The 16,315-nt window shown below is 36.0% G+C and overlaps 1 non-coding gene across 7 annotated transcripts in view; it reads right to left on the reverse strand.

The window, feature by feature from the left end:
- The window catches only part of LOC112532525, a 243,058-nt gene that overhangs the window by 123,711 nt on the left and 103,032 nt on the right, over positions 1 to 16,315 (reverse strand). The window lies entirely within an intron of this gene.

A 16,315-nucleotide genomic window follows, 5' to 3' on the forward strand; every position in this document is an offset into this window, starting at 1 on the left:
AGTAGAGTAGACTACCAGCAATTTGCAAGAGAAAATTCAAATTAAGGGAGATAAATCGGGGGGGGGGGGGGGGGGAGGAGGAGGAAGAAGGGGAAAATGACAAACTAATTGAGATTTAATTTCATAAAATGCAAAGTTGTATGTTAGAAGAAAAACAAATATACAGTATCAAGAGAGAAAGACTGGGAAAAAAAAAGGAGTGGGTATGTTGGATCCCAGACCAACTATGAGTCAACTCACAACAAAAGTTTCAAAACAGAAGAATATAATTCTGTGTTTTTTAAAAAGAAAGCTCTACATAAAACACAGAAGGAAGTTATTCCACTCTCCTAATGACTGGTAAAGCTTTAGCTACATCTATTTTTGTCTCAGTTTTAAGAAAGATGTGGTAAACTGGAAATAGTCCTGTGGAGAACAAAGAATAGGAAATTTATAAAATATTATCTATTAGGAAAAACAGAAGATTGAAGACAGGATGATAAACATTAGCTAATGTTTACTGTACAAATTTTGAAGTCATCACTTATCCTGTTTCCATCAGAGATGGCAAGAAGTAATCATCTTCATGTGTGACAGGAGACTTGGATAAGTTTTTAGGAAAAATCTTCTTTACTGATCTTTCTGTTACAATAATGCTTGTACAGGGAGGTAGGCAGGTCAGACAACATGCTTAAGGTGTGCACTAAAAGGATGGTAGGGGATGTAACCACATCATTACTGCTATGAAGCAAAACTTCTTCAGCTGAAAGTGAAGTAACTTGAATGCAGTGGGGATAGGAAGAGGGAGATGCTGATTCTCTGGTAAATAGCATATTAAGTCTGTAACCCCACAGCTGAAGGAGAAATATCTATTTACCTCCATCTTGGTATTCTGGCCAAGCAGATCCATCTGGATGTGTAAATACTCTGGTTAAAATAAGCTGTTTTTCTGAGTAGCTGATTTTAAAGTTTCTTCGTGTGAGGAAATTTTCTTGTTTTGCAGATAAAAAAATGAAATACATTTTCAAAAGACTCTCTACATCCATGGGGGCAGAATAATATTTTGACAGAGGCAGTGTCAATGTTTCTCTGCTTCATTCTCAGCCAAAGTCACTCACCGAGATGAGTGGGACGTGGTGGGGGAAGGTTAGACCTTTGGATTTATACACAGTTTGACAGTGTTTCTTTCTAGTTTGAGAAGGTTATTTGGGAAGTGTTTGGTTAGTTAGTTTTCTTAGTGCTCTTATAAATGGGGAAAGTTTTTGGTGTTGTTTTTTTTTTTTTTTTACAAAAGAGAGATTGCTTGACAACTAGTCCATGCTCACCTCTCTTTAATGTCCCACTCTGGGCCATAAAACACACTGCTCAAGCGTGTTTTAACAAGTAGACAGCAGTGCAGGATGCTCTTTGGGTGACAGCAGATGACTGCTGCAGTCCCAGATCTGGTCAAAAGTAGTGAAGGCATCATCCAGTCTACCATTCCAATCTAAGTAATATGATCATGAGATGACTCGCCCTCAGAAGAGCTATGGATAGGATTGATTTTCATGTGTTCACTCTGCTCTTAAGACTGCAGAAAACATTAGTGGGCATCTGCAGTCTCAAACCTGAGATGCCCCAGAGTAGCAGGTGGTAGTTTACCTTCTGATGCATTACCAAATCAATGAGGCCAAACTTCTGTACTTTAAATACCTTACTCAAAAACCTAGCCAACACAAAACTCTCCCTGTCTCCATTTGATCCAATACATTAGAGGGGATGGAAGAGTATCAGATGCATCACCAGATGCTGCCAGATGTCAGGGATTTTGCCAGAGTTTGTCCTCCAGCTGCTGAGTTGCCACAGCTCTCTCTTTAACCTGTTCCCAACATGATGCAACTGCATCCCACTCCTTTCTCAGAACAGCTTCTCCAGTCCCTGTTAAAGTTGAAGCTGTACATAACAGACAGTAAAACTTAGGGCATCAAAGTGCAACACAAGCACAGCAGCAACGGACAAAACAAACTGACAATTTCTGAAAGCATTTCACCTAAGAGCGGGAAATGACTACAAAACGAGCACTGAAACTCTGCATCAGCAAAAGGCTCAGAGATAAAATAAACACTGTAAACATAATACAGCCTTTCATAGTAAGAGAAAGACTGAGGGAGGAGGAACAGTACAGCCTTTGCTGTTTTGACTGGCATCACTGCTTGTCTCACTCTGACAGGTTGCCAGGTTAAGGTTTTGTTTTCAATCAGTCGTCTCCCTTTGAACAGTGGCAACTGTTACCATTGTTACCCTGTTACACTGAATATAAAATCAAATTTCCACCAGCAGCTTTCTTACCATATGTTTATTCTAGGAGGCAGCAGACATCTAGAATTTCGTAACAGTCACAGTGAGGAAACGTTTGCAGGACTTGACTCATCAAAATAATTACTTTGATCGCAGTAATATCATACAGAAGATGATGCTAAATTCACAACTGTTGCCCATGAAATCTAGAGTAAGAAATCTAATACGAGGTATTATTTTGTATGGTTTTGTTTCTTTAAATTGAGGGCTTATTATTACAAGAAATATCCCCTATAAAGCTTAAAGCATACACCTGAGGGATTAGTCCTAAAACTCTATTAGGCATGTTTGATCTGCAAAGGCGTTTAATGGATATTCTTGAAACATTTTCTACTTTGTCTCTTCAATAAAGCCATCCACTTCCTGGTTAAAGTAGTTTCACATAGAAGAAAAGGACATGAGGGGCTTAAAAAAGGGTTCCTGAAAGGTTTCATGTCTCCCTAACTAAATCTGTGTTGATATTTCTGAATGTCTCTAATGGTTTCCATTATGGAAACCATTTTATAACAAGACAATATATTTCCTATTTACTCACAATGCATTTTGTTCTTCCTAATTCTTTAGGCCTGAAAAAGCAAATATCAATGAAATCTCTTTAAAGATATTCTTCTAAAGAGTCAAATCAGATTATCAGTGCAGTGCTTATTAGTTTAATAAAGTAGTCCAGTCAGAAATGAGTTCTCCCTCTTGAATTCCTAGAGTGAATGGCCAAGTATCAGTGAGCTCTCATTCCTAACAAAAGTAATTTAAATACTCAGTAAAATAACTAAAAATTGTTAGTAGTGGCTGGGAATATAGTCCTCTGGTGGTTTTCTGGACTTAAAAAGACTGATACAACATTACAAGCTTCAGACGATAGTTTGCAGATAACAGCTTGTATTTTTGAAAGAAACTAGAGGTAAATTCTTACACCCTTTAAAGGGAAATTATTGCCAAATCTCATAGGTTCTTTAGAAATCCCAGAAATTATTAAAAACTAGGAGAGAAAGAAATATGGACCATTTTGACTTTAAAAGTAAACTACTCTCAGTAATGTAGCTGTCTGACGTTGCATTAATTTTATGAAAGTGAATGAGTAGTCTTTAATCACAGAATTTAGCTAACTATCACAATCACCTCATTTTATGCAAAATAATCTTCTTATATCTAAGAACTGCAGTTTGTTTATTATTCTGCAGGTAGTTAGATAATCACCTTAAAAGAAAAATGATTGTGAAAACAGATTAAAAATGAAAAATGAAAAGAATGTATCAGAAAGGGGACAGCCTCCACTTTTCACAGAACACGGGACATGTTTTTTTACTGTTCATCTCTCATCCCTTCCACCTATTTGTTTTCAAGCTCCCAAGGTATACCAGGCAATGCACCAAGGAAACACATAAGAGGAGGTAAGAGGGGAAGAACATTTAATATTTAACATTTATAATTAATACATATTGAGATATGAACAGAAAAACACACAAGTGTAAAATACAAAAGCTATCCTCAAAGTTTTTGAGTTCTTTTCTTTCACTGACTTGTGGTGATGACCAACAAGCTTTTCATTACACCACATTATGTGTAATTAAAGTGTCCGACATTTGCAGATTCTGAACAAAAGATGTGGTAAAGCAAGCTATTGGAAAATATGTATAAAGACCTTTGGATTGAAGTATTTGTATGTTCACACTTAATAATATTCAGTTAAAAAATGATAGCTTTCTTTTTAAAAACACGAAGTGATGTAAGACATCCTGCCTCAAGAACTCCTCAAATATAAAATAAACAATATGTAAAGAAGACAGACTTTGTTGTCTCCACAAAATGTTCCCATCTTCTGGATGAAACAAGGAAGTTGTATAATTTTAGCTAAACGTTCCAATAATCTAGAGAAGGAACTGGAAAATAACCCTGCCAATTGAAACTGCAGGAGTTCTTTTGGCCAATGCCATCTCAACAAAGTCATTTTCATCAACTAAGTGGGCTTTTGGAACAATAACAAAAAATATGTAGTATTGTCAAAGATGCCCATGAATATGTAAGACCAAATTCGTCAAAGGCAGATACTCTTCCCAAACAGATAAAAGAAAGCATGAATCACACACCTGTACTTGCCAAAATGCCACACATAAACATCCAAGGGCAAGTGGATGGGAAGAAAAAAAATTACAAAAACAGTGGAAAATGCCCAGTCTCCACTCTTTTGTTTTGTTTTATCTTTCACAGAGAAGTACAAGAGGAATTTCACGTTCTCCAGTGTTCTGGAAATCCAAAGTTTGAAACAAGAAATACAAGAAATGAAAATCTGAGTAAATGTCATTAATAATAACAGTTTTCAGCTCAGATTTGCAATGGAACTTTGAACATAAAAATAATCTAATCTCTGTGTAAAACGGTATTAGTTGTGCTTGCATATGGTTGTGTAAGTTTTTGTGTGAACAAACCGATCATTAAAGAAAGGGACAAAAGTGATTGTGAAATTTGAGATCTTCTTCAGCAGAATTCCCCTAAGAATTGATGAGCTACAGGATGCAGTGCTGACATTGGCTGAGAAGCAATATCTGGTGAAGCCAGCAACTCTTCTTGCAGCAACTTATTTGTAGGGCTGACATCCAAATACTCCAGATAGCTGGGACAATAGAAGTATCTGAAGATTCCTCTGGACTTATAAGATGAAACTAAATGTAACTTTAATCTTTTATTTCAGGTCAGCTCCTCCTTTGACAAAGAATCTGTACCTTCCATAACCCCTGAACTGAAATGGAATGTTGTTAAATAAGTCAGAATGTAGACATAACTGAATGCAGACATGGTGTTCACTGACATCTACTCCAATGAGAAGAATTACCTAGCTCTGTTCAGAATAAGCAGTAGAACAACCAGCTGGAATTAGCAGAGGTTTCTGAAGAAATCAGAAATATAATAGGTGTATGTTTGACCTTACATGAACCAAAAATGGCCTATCCTGGAGGACTGACAGCTGAAGCGTGTATGTTTCCATGAAAGCATTTCCTTAGGGATATTTCTCTGGAAGGAGGTGATGGGAATTAGAAGATTTGTCAACATAAACTTTACATCCACACACATATTTCTGAGAAGTGGAAGCCAAAATGGCTCTGTGGCTTACATGAGATTTGCATTGAATTACTCTGCTTCCAAATCAATATTCTTAACTCTGTACATACTCTTGTACATACTCTGTACATACACAGTTTCTTGAATTGGAACAAATCAGCTGTTTAGTTCTATACACACACACACACACATATATATATACATAATGGTAAATGGTAGTATTTTTACAAATAAACGTTGTTATGATTCAGATCTGATAAATACACTCAAGAAAATACTATAATAAAAGTAAAACACAAGGAAGCATTTAGAGATGATGGACACTTAATATGACCTATACTGAAGGCCAATTCGTTAGATTCAAACTGGCATTCAGAAGAGTTTTAAACTAATAGACCCAAGGAAGAAATTTAGAAAAGTGTCATGCCCAACTCTATAAACCTGATTTTATAAAACAGGAAAAAGATAAGCAGTTTAAACAAGGGCCCATTTAAAAATAATATTTTTAAGAAGAGAAGAAGTAGCAAAGATAAGTGTATAAGCATAGTGGAGTAATCTGGAGACAGGTGAGTTACTGAAAAGATTATACACTATCTAGTCAATTTGGGTAAGCTAAAAGAAAGGCAATTTAGCTGTTTGGAAAGTAATGAATATTGTCAAGTTACACACCAGAGGAAAGAGAACTAATAGACTGGGACATGAAATTAGGTAATAGTGAAATAATAACACATAGAGGACTATTGGCCGCGATTGGAATTTAGATGTTGAAATACTATTCTAACAGCTAGAAATGAAATTAAGGCTACTGCCACAGTATCAAGTAGCCATTTCTGCAAGTAAAAATTTGCAATAACATGATACAACTAAAGATTTGAAGGTCAAAATTAATTTGAAGTGTTGTAAACTGATTTAGGGTCAGAAGTTTGCTAGTGTCTTACATGGATCAAATCTGAGCCTGAATGAAGTCCTCATTAACATTTTGTTGGAAAGAAAATAGCTATCAGAAAGTATATCATTATATAGACATATTAATTTCCCAGACAAGGACTGGAAAAACATGCTACAAAATATGTTAGGGCCCATTTATTCCTGAAAGCAATAGTCAACATTTTTGTTCACCAAGTACACTGTGACTAATAAGTCCCATTATTTAAAAAAAAGTTCTAGTCAGCTGGAAATGACAGAACAAGCAAAAGACCTGGACATAGAACTTAATCACAAGATTACGATGAGTCACCAGTATGATGATAAAATGTAATGCGATACTAACCCATAGCAAAAGCAAAATTTTTCCAGTAGAAATAGGGACATATTAAAATAATTATGCAAGGTAACAGTAAACTGCAGACAGCACTCTCTCTGAAGCTGTGTGCAAAGATGAACTCAGAACAGAACACGTATAAAGAACTAGTTACTCTTCCGGGAAACTCAGAGCCTGCTTTGGGAGGAGAGGCAAGACTTAAAGCAAAAACAAAATCTTGTTGTTCTCTATGAATTATGTTATCTCAAGGGAAGAACTGAAAGGACCATGCTGGGAATTAATTTAGGGAAGAAAAAAGAACAAATTTCCTTACAATCAGTTGAGTAAAGTTTTGGAACCACCTACTGAAAGAAGGAACAGAGAAGCAAAAGATAATTGGCTAATGATAAAGGATTATGAATTTAGAGATTGGGCTGTGCCCTTCATTCTCAGTGTGGAAGATTGAAGACAATGATCCTGCAAATCCCTTTTCAGTGTTCATCCATAATCATTAAGCACATCTGAGATGCAGATTTTCATCAACGGGTAGCAAAAACACAGAGCAATTAAAGCAAAATTTAGCATTTACTCAATGTTTAGTTTGATATAGTCTGTGTAAAGCTTTACTGATTTACTTTACTGATATCAGTGTAAGACACTGTTTAATAAATCAGACTGGGGGAGTGCACTCTAGTAAGATTTACAACATCTACACTGTAGAAAACATGAGAAAAATATGAATCAAATCTATGTAGCACCAGGTATGATTGAATAGAACTGGTTTTTCAAAATGCAAATTACATTTTTTCCAATCCATCTTTCCTCCTCCCATCCTCAGTTTTAAACGTGAACATACAGTAAAACAAAAGGGTCCCATTTAGAAAACAGGAATAAACAAGTGTTTTATTTCATATGTACAGTTAACGTTGTGTTTAAGAAGCAATAGAAAACTACAAAACGTGCTTCTTTCTTCTCTGTCTCAAACACAAGTCTAATGCTCTATATAACTCTATGTGTGGACAAAGTTTTTTGGTGGAGTGCAGATAGGGCATTTAGAGGGCATGTATAACTTTCCCTGAAAAAATCAGGCTTTGGGCATTGAGGCTGCTCCTCAATATATATGTTCAGAAAACAAGCCACAAAAAAAATGGACTTAACAGCCTTTCTGTCCATCTTGTTCAAGGTTAATACGTCATACCAGCAGGGACATGGTATTTTAGGTCTATCTGCCTGTATTGGATTTCTCAGGAAACATTTTCTACTTTTTTCCTCTGACACCTAAGACAGTATGGAGGACTGTATAAAATCATACCTACCAAAATCAAAGTACCTAACCTATCTGACTAGATAATGAGTTTGCTTTCACAATTATAGAAAGTCTGCTGTGATTCAAGTGCTAATATTTTGAGTGATGTGCTTGTATGCTAACAAGTGATTAAAAGCATTTTTAAGCTGAAATCATGGGTAGATTGCTTGCAGTACAGCCGTCCATCTGGAAATTTCAGATTTTGTTTATCTGTTTTCACAGGAATTCTGACACATCAAATACTTGGGGTTGCAGAAAATGGCAATGTGCATTTTGACTACACACTGTCTAGGTAAACACTTGTCAAATGAGGAATGCTGAAATCAAAACAAGCCTGTGTGTGTGTCACTCCATAAGTCACAGACTTTCTGGATGCCAGACCAGATTATAGTTACAGTTCCAATACTCATCCATAAACAAGGCAGCACTCAGAAAATTGCTGGTACTATAGCATAAGGAGTTATATTTTGGTTTGCATTACAAATATGTAACAATAATTATCTTTCTACCATACCCAAAAATAGAAGGAGCAACTGCTTTAGCCTCATCATGAGTACTCAACAAATAAAGTCTGACAACAGACCAGCCTCACTGTGGAATGTATCAAGGAAGAGTTTGAAGAGAGACATATTTTGGTATGACATTGGAAAGGTTAGTAGAATTGAACTTGTCCTAGCTGCAGGAAGGTGGCAAGAGAAAAGCCTTTCAGCATCTGTACACAGTGAGTTTGGATTAGGAATCAGGATTCAAGTCAAGACAAGAGGGAGTTCTCATGAAAATATCCACCTAAACAATTGGAAATCCCTTGTGACCAGCTGTTCCCAGCATCTTAAGTTTACACAAGACATACTAAAGAAGCAAGGAGGAATTTAAAATCAACCAAAGCCAGAACAGTAGGAAAAGGTTTGTATCACAACCTTCCTGAACCTGAGAAGACTTCACACTTTCAATTTGAAAAAAGACCTTCACAACCAATATATATATATAAATAATAGTAATAATATTATATAAAAGTAATTATTAATAATAACAATAATGAATAATAAAATAAATAGAAATATATACACATATATATATTACCATTAACTCTTGAAGTGTTATCTCAGCAGCTGTGTTTCATTTGCACTGAAATTCACACCCGTTGAAATGGGCTCTGCAGTTCAGGCTACACAAGTGTATGAACCTGAGCCCATTCAAACTAAATCTCTGATTCAGCTGTCCATAACAACAACAACAACAGCAACAACAAAAAACCATTCCAAAACCTCTGTCTTCAGCCAGGCACTCTTACCAAATATATGCTTCAAATTCCTCTTCTCCTGCCTTCTCAAAGCCTCTCAAGCACTTCATGCAGTAAGTTTGCAGATAACACCAAGTTGGGCAGGAATACTGATCTGCTTGAAGATCAGGTTTAGGCTTGAAGAGGTTTAGATTGGATATTGGGAAGAATTTATTCATGGAAAGGCTGGTTGGGAGTTGGACCAAGCTGCCTGGGGAAGTGGAGGATTTGCCAACCCTGGAGATATTTAGGAGAAATATGGATGTATTGCTCTGGGAGATGGTTTAGTGGTGGACTTGGAAGTGCTAGGTGATGACTGAACTTCATGATCTTAAGGATCTTTTCCAATCTAAATTAATCTCTGATTTCTCTGATTATATAGTTTTAATGTAAATGGAAATCTGGAGTGTAGAGGAGACAGAAGAAAAGGTAATGCCAGAGTTGGTCTGATTCTTCTCTTCTTTAAAACCAAGTCTAAAGTCTTGTTTACTGTATGGTAACTAAAGATTTTCAATTAAAACCAGTCTGTTCAGAGGCCTGTACTAATCACAGATAAGTAAGGAAAGGTCTTCACGTGTATTTATCTATATTAATTTTTCAGGTGCAAAAAAATGCATACATCACATTTATCTGGAAACTTTGCTAAACATATCACACCATGCTAAACAGTCATAAGGAAATGATAAGCACCATTAGAGGAATTAGCTGCAAATTGACTCTAAGAGAAAATTCCATCCTTTTTCTGGAGCACAGGACTAGAATGATGGCAGAGAAGAATGTGAGAGACTTGAAAAAGTTTAAATGTATTTGAATATTTTTTCCAACTCTTTTCCCCTAGAAAAAGAATGATATTCTTTTAAAATGTATCTACATTTAACAACACAATATGAAAGAGAAGATTTAAAGAATTGTATGAAATTAAGTATTTTGATGCATAAAATGCCTAAGAAGAAATAGTATTTTATTTTCATTACACTTGGTTTTTCATTACAGTAAGATAAACCACTTTGATTTAACTTGAAATATAGTTTTAAATTGTTAGTCCAGCAAGTAAAGTGAAAAATTACTTATTCGGGCCTAATAGCAAATTTTTAACTGGAAATAAGAAATCCTGGAACTGTCTAGAAAGTACAAATAAAGTCTTGTTTATTCATTTAAATTCATGCTAAAATTCCATACATTAACAAGAAAAGAACTGACACTGCATTCTGACCTTCTCCTTACCAATATCTGTATTTTCTTCCTTCAAGGATATATTCTACCTCACATGTCACATATCATGGTGCAAGAGATTATCAGGCTGCCTAAAAATCCTACAAACCTATGCCTCACCTTAGAATCTTACCTGAAACCTATCTGATCCTACCAGGATCACATCACACAGGAATGAAACTTTTAATCAAGCAATTAATTTGATGTTGTTTTATTACTGAAATATACAACAAACTATGCTGTGCATTCTACCACCTGTAAATGTGTCAAAAAGGCTAGAAGTAGCCACCAGAACAGTTACTGCCATACAGTAAACTTTGTCTTCAAGCACACCAGGAATCCTGAATTAGTGCTAAATGCTTATCAACTATGTAATGAGGCTTAAATATTAAAGCTGTAGATCACAGTAAGACGACTTCTGCTTTTTCCTTCAAAATATTCAACAGCTGTGTTTACTCGGGGCTTTTTTTAACACACAGAAATAAGGCATACTGATTTCATATAACAGAAGGAGTAAGAAAACTTATATTCTTCTGAAGCCATTAGTTGTGTTTTCTTTTTTTTCTTAGCTACTGTCAAGAAAATGCTTAGAACAACTGCTGAAAGACCTTATTTGTTACAGTAATTGGCAAATCCAGGTTTCCAGGTAAAACCTATAAAAACATTTCTAAGCACAATGGCACCCAAGTATCACAGCATCTGAAATGCCTCTTGCAGCACAGGAATCCATCATTTTTCACAGGCCAGCCAGCTTACTGCATATGAAGAGCTGCCCTTTCAAGGTTCTCTGGCAGCTCCAGGCAGCCAGGGTCTTGATGTAACAAATCCTCTGAGAAATTCCCCAATGCAGGGAAATACTGGCAAATTGCAGAGGTCCTTTTGTGACTGATGATCCATCTGACTTGATGGCTAAGGGATGGCATACCTCATGCGGTGCAAGAATCTACTGGTGCTCAGTGAAGTAGAAATTAGACATTTTTCATCTTATTTTATATTACACTGACACTCATCAATACCAATTTTCATCCTCTCCTTAGTTTTGGGTTGTGCCTTTTATTATTATTATTATTTATTCACTGTAGACCTATAGCAGGCAGAATTTATTAAAACATAACAATAATCTCTTCACTGTCGAATGACTGGCACTACAGGGAACCTTAAAGTTCTGGAAACTTTTAAGGTCTTCTTCATAAAGCAGATGAGCTTCTCAACATTCTACTGGCATTTTTGTAAAATTACCTAGACAAGAGCAGTGCTAGCCAAAACCAAGATTTATTAAAAACAGAGAAAACAGAATCCAAAGAAACCATTTCCTGAATAGCACTGTGCTTAACACTTCAGTAAAACAGGCTTTCTGTGATAGAACATGGCAGTGGGAGATTCAGGCACATGATTTCTGATACTTTCCAAAACAACAATATCTAAAACATATCACACCTTTCACGTGTTTCATTCCTACCAGCATGCACATGTAGTTATATATATATTGCTAGTAAATACTACAATACCAGAATTCTTGCTGTTTATTTCAAGGACTTTTTATGTTAGATACATAAAGGGAAACACAATATCAGATTTCAGAACAGCCTATCCCTCAGCATAGCCTCATATGGCAACTTCCATTCGATAGAGATAGTCAGATTATGTTACAATCTGTCTGGAATGAACATACTTTTTAAACTTAAGGAGTCATTAATATTTAAAAAAAATAGTGAATTTACTTTGCCACAGAAACTAGAGCAACTGACATAAAATTTGGAAAAATATTACAAGCTTTCATCAACATGAGAGCTTCTGTTTCAATCCAGTTCTATCATCTGTTCAAGTAAAAAGGCATAACCTTGCTACACATACTTTTTCCCTACATTTGTTCAGAGAAATTCATTAACTTAAATGCCTCAGAAACTTCAGAAGCCCCAAATTACCTTCCCTCCATATATACGCTCATAAGCCTTTCCCACTGCTGGAAAAGTGAAGTGCAAAGATTAAATAGTCAGTAATATTTCTAACCAAGCCAAAGTCTCTGTAAAGGAAATGTTCAAATAAAGATGCTGACATCAATACAGCACAGCAAGATCCTCAAGACTAAGCTTTGTAGGATCACTGTTGCTGAGCTAAGGCAGTTCTGTGCCACCTCCCTAATTTTTCCTTAACTGAATGATGTCTGCCCCCAGAAGGAAAGAGGCCAAAATCCCTTACTGGCAGATGCACTGGAGAATGGATGGATTTTGAAGAAAGACATGGTATTCTCAGTCTCCAATGGGAAGTTAGAGAATAAGCTGCTTCTGGCTCCAACATTTCTCAGACTATGAGAAAGGGGAAGGAATTATACAGTAGTATATATTTTCATGGTAAATGTCAAAAATAGTCATACAGCTTAAAATACTATTCTCAAGTATTCCTCAGCTAATCATTGCCTCCGTAAGTTTAAATACGTTTACTTATTGAATTCTAGATCTCTTGTTGTAAACGCTTTCATCAAAACGAGTCAATCATAAATATTTTCACTGAAGTTAGGAACATGCTGCAGAGTTTCTAGTTCAGTCTTATTCTTTGTCATCTTTCTTATTCTTAGCTCTAAAATTAAGGCCTTATATTTTAATAAATGAAGAAGGCACAAGATACACTAGTTCCACAATCCAATAATTATTATTTTTTTTTAAGTATAGTCACACTAGGCTGAGTTTCTGTTTACAGAACAGTTAAGGTTTCTACTTATTAAAAGAGATCAAAAATATACTGAACTCCTCTTTATCCATTGCAGAATTCAGCTTCAGAATTTTGTTATGAAGCTGTAAAACAGCACCAAGTGGAACCAGAGATTCCAAAACTCTGTCAGAGAATCCCTTGGGCACTTCAGGAGAGATTAAATCTACAGATTATTCAGGACAAAATAACTTGGCTTGCTTTTTGGCATCAGAAAAAAAAATACCACCATTTCTAAGACCTCAATTTCAGTTTGCTCCTGATTTCTCAAACATCTCAAATTCTCACTGCTGGAATTCCTCACTGTATAATTCCTTCCAGTTTTTGTTGAAGAGTCTTCTTTACAGAAATATCACAAAATTATCTGATGGCAAAAATGGATATTTTCTAAACCCACAGTTTAACTATCTAATCCCTACATTTAAGCCTTGATCTTCATTTCAATCACAGATGAAGGCTCCAAAACTGATTTAGTGAAATTAGGGGATTCAAATCCTTTCCTTGAAATAAGGAGTAGGCAGAATAGCAGCAACACTGTACTCCAGCCTTCTGAAAATCAGTCTCAGGCTCTGTACAAGTATCCCCAACATACTTAGACAAGAACAGAGAGGAGACAAAAGAGACTGAGCAGGAGCACTGCCTTTTCCAGGAAGTGTGATACAGACTAGCAAAAATAAGCCCAGGCAGCTTGAGGACATTAGAAGGCAGTAATTTGCACATTCATACCCTCAACTTCACAGCCTCTTTCATTCACCCAAAAGATTCAGGATCAAAGGTGTCATTTAAGGTAACCATCTAAAACACACCAAAAAGTTGACTATCCAGTAGTGTTAGTTCAAATCACGTTTTCAAACAGAAAACAAAACATATGTTATTCACTGTGGAAGAAGAATGTATAATTTGATGTACGTAACACCATTGCACTGCAATTTTAAAACAATACAAATTCATATTTCAAATAAGTTAGGTAGTCTTTGTTGCCTGTTCTTGCCATACTCTCATATCTTCAATAGCATTCCTTTTTTTCTACTAAAGCCATCAAATTTTCAACATCTAATATATCTCACACCTACATGAACACTTAAGGAATCAAAAGTGACCATAGAAACAGGCAATCATAAGAATTATAGATTTAGATTGGAAAAGATCCTTAAGATCATGAAGTCCAACCATCACCTAGCGCTTCCAAGTCCACCGCTAAACCATCTCCCAGAGCACTACATTCACATGTCTCCTAAATATCTCCAGGGTTGGCAAATCCTCTACTTCCCCAGGCAGCCTGTTCCAATGCCCAACCAGCCTTTCCACGAATAAATTTTTCCCAATATCCAATCTAAACCTCCTCTGGCACAACCTTAGGCTGTTTCTGCGTGTCCCACACAGGAAAGAGACTGACACTCTCCTCACTACTACCTCCATTCAGATAGTTGAAGAGAGAAATGAGGCCTCTCCTCAGTCTCCTTTTCTCCAGGACTAACCACCCCCCATTTCCTCAGCTGCTCCTCGTAAGCTGTGTTTCCTAGTCTCTTCACCAGCTTTGTTGTTCTCCAAACACGTGCCAGCAACTCACAATCTTTCTTGTAGTGAGGGGCCCAAATCTGAACACAGTACTTGAGGCAACTTTTCAGCCAGTGTTCCTCGAGCCTGTATTGCTACATGGGTTTTTATGACACCGGTATAGTACCTGATAGTTAGCCTTGTTGAATGTCATATAATGGGATGCAATTCATCAGTCTAGACTAATGAAATCCCTCTGCAGAATCCCTCAAGCAGATCAACGCTCCTGCCGAATTTGGTGTCATCTGCAAATTTATCAAGGATACATTCATTCTCCTTATCAAGATCATTGATTAAGCAAAACTGTCTCTGTTAGTGTGCCCTGTAGAACACCGCTTGTGATTGGCTGCATATTGAATTTAATTCCGTCCACAAGCCATTGGACCCAACCATCCAGCCTGTTATTTTCTCCAGCAAACAGTGCATCCATCCAAGCAACAAGAATGCAGTTTCCCTATGAGAATGCTGTGGGAAACAGTATCTAAAGCATAGCTGACTCTGTTGGCAACAATTCAGATTATTTTCTGCAGTGGCAGAAGCAGTAATATATACCTGTATTTAAAAGAAAATTTCAGCGTAATATATTGGCTCAGACTGGTCCTGCAGTAGGCAAAATCTTAAATACTGTAAGTCTTACTTTTACCTTCAAACTTCCTAATATAACAGTTGCACATCCAGGTTCATTTTAATTTTTGTTTGCCAGAAATGTGAAAACAAGAAAATGAGGATTTTTCTTTATGGAAAGTATCACCTTTCCTTCAAAAAAGCCTACTATTAAGCTTTTTGAAATTTGGTAAGAAAAAAATCAAATATTTTAGGCCAAAGCCACACAAAAAATATTTTGGGGGTTTCCCACAAAAACCCTGTGAGTTTCTAAGAAATGTAGATACTATCTGGAACAAGTACATTCAAAAAAATCTTTTCCCATTCAAACAGAAATTCAAGCTAAAAGGTTATTTTGGGTAATCTCCTCCTACTTATTTCGTCAATTATGCAATTGAATCTAATTTCATAAAAAGGAAGTCTCTCATCAACTACTACACTAAAATAAATAAATAAATAGATATATACTTCCCACAATTACATAGGAAAAAAATGTCATTTTTATTAGTATCTGCTGTAGTGCGAATCTTTGGAGAAAAAAGTTAACACAGCACCACTGGTAAGTGGCATTGCAAACACAACAAACTGCTGATTACAGGTTCAAACAATGCTTAAATGTTCAGCTCAATCACAGATGAAGCTAAAACCAGGCAGAGGTGCTGAAGGGAAGACAGCAACAATATTTCAACTATCAAAACATCTTACACTGATCAAAGGAATCTATTAACCTGAAAGCATTTGGCCTCAATTCAAAGAACTTTATAAAGATTTTATGTTGATCTGCTCAGTAGTATTTAAAGAAATCAGAATGTACCTGAAGTACATTTGATGAAGAAAAAAAAAAAAAAAGAGAGAGAGAGAGAGAAAAAAAGAACATTTTCTACTTAATTGTTCTACATAGTGCTGATAGGTTTTACACTCACATGGAGCTATAAGATTCATATTCAGAGAAATGTGAAGAAAAAGGAGACAGATGGAGAAAAATGAACATAGAGGAAAAAAACAGACATTACATACCCTTTTAAATAAAAGTACACAGAGA

Source organism: Gallus gallus, chromosome 5, assembly GCF_016699485.2.
Source record: "Gallus gallus isolate bGalGal1 chromosome 5, bGalGal1.mat.broiler.GRCg7b, whole genome shotgun sequence".
NCBI classification, from domain to species: domain Eukaryota; kingdom Metazoa; phylum Chordata; class Aves; order Galliformes; family Phasianidae; genus Gallus; species Gallus gallus.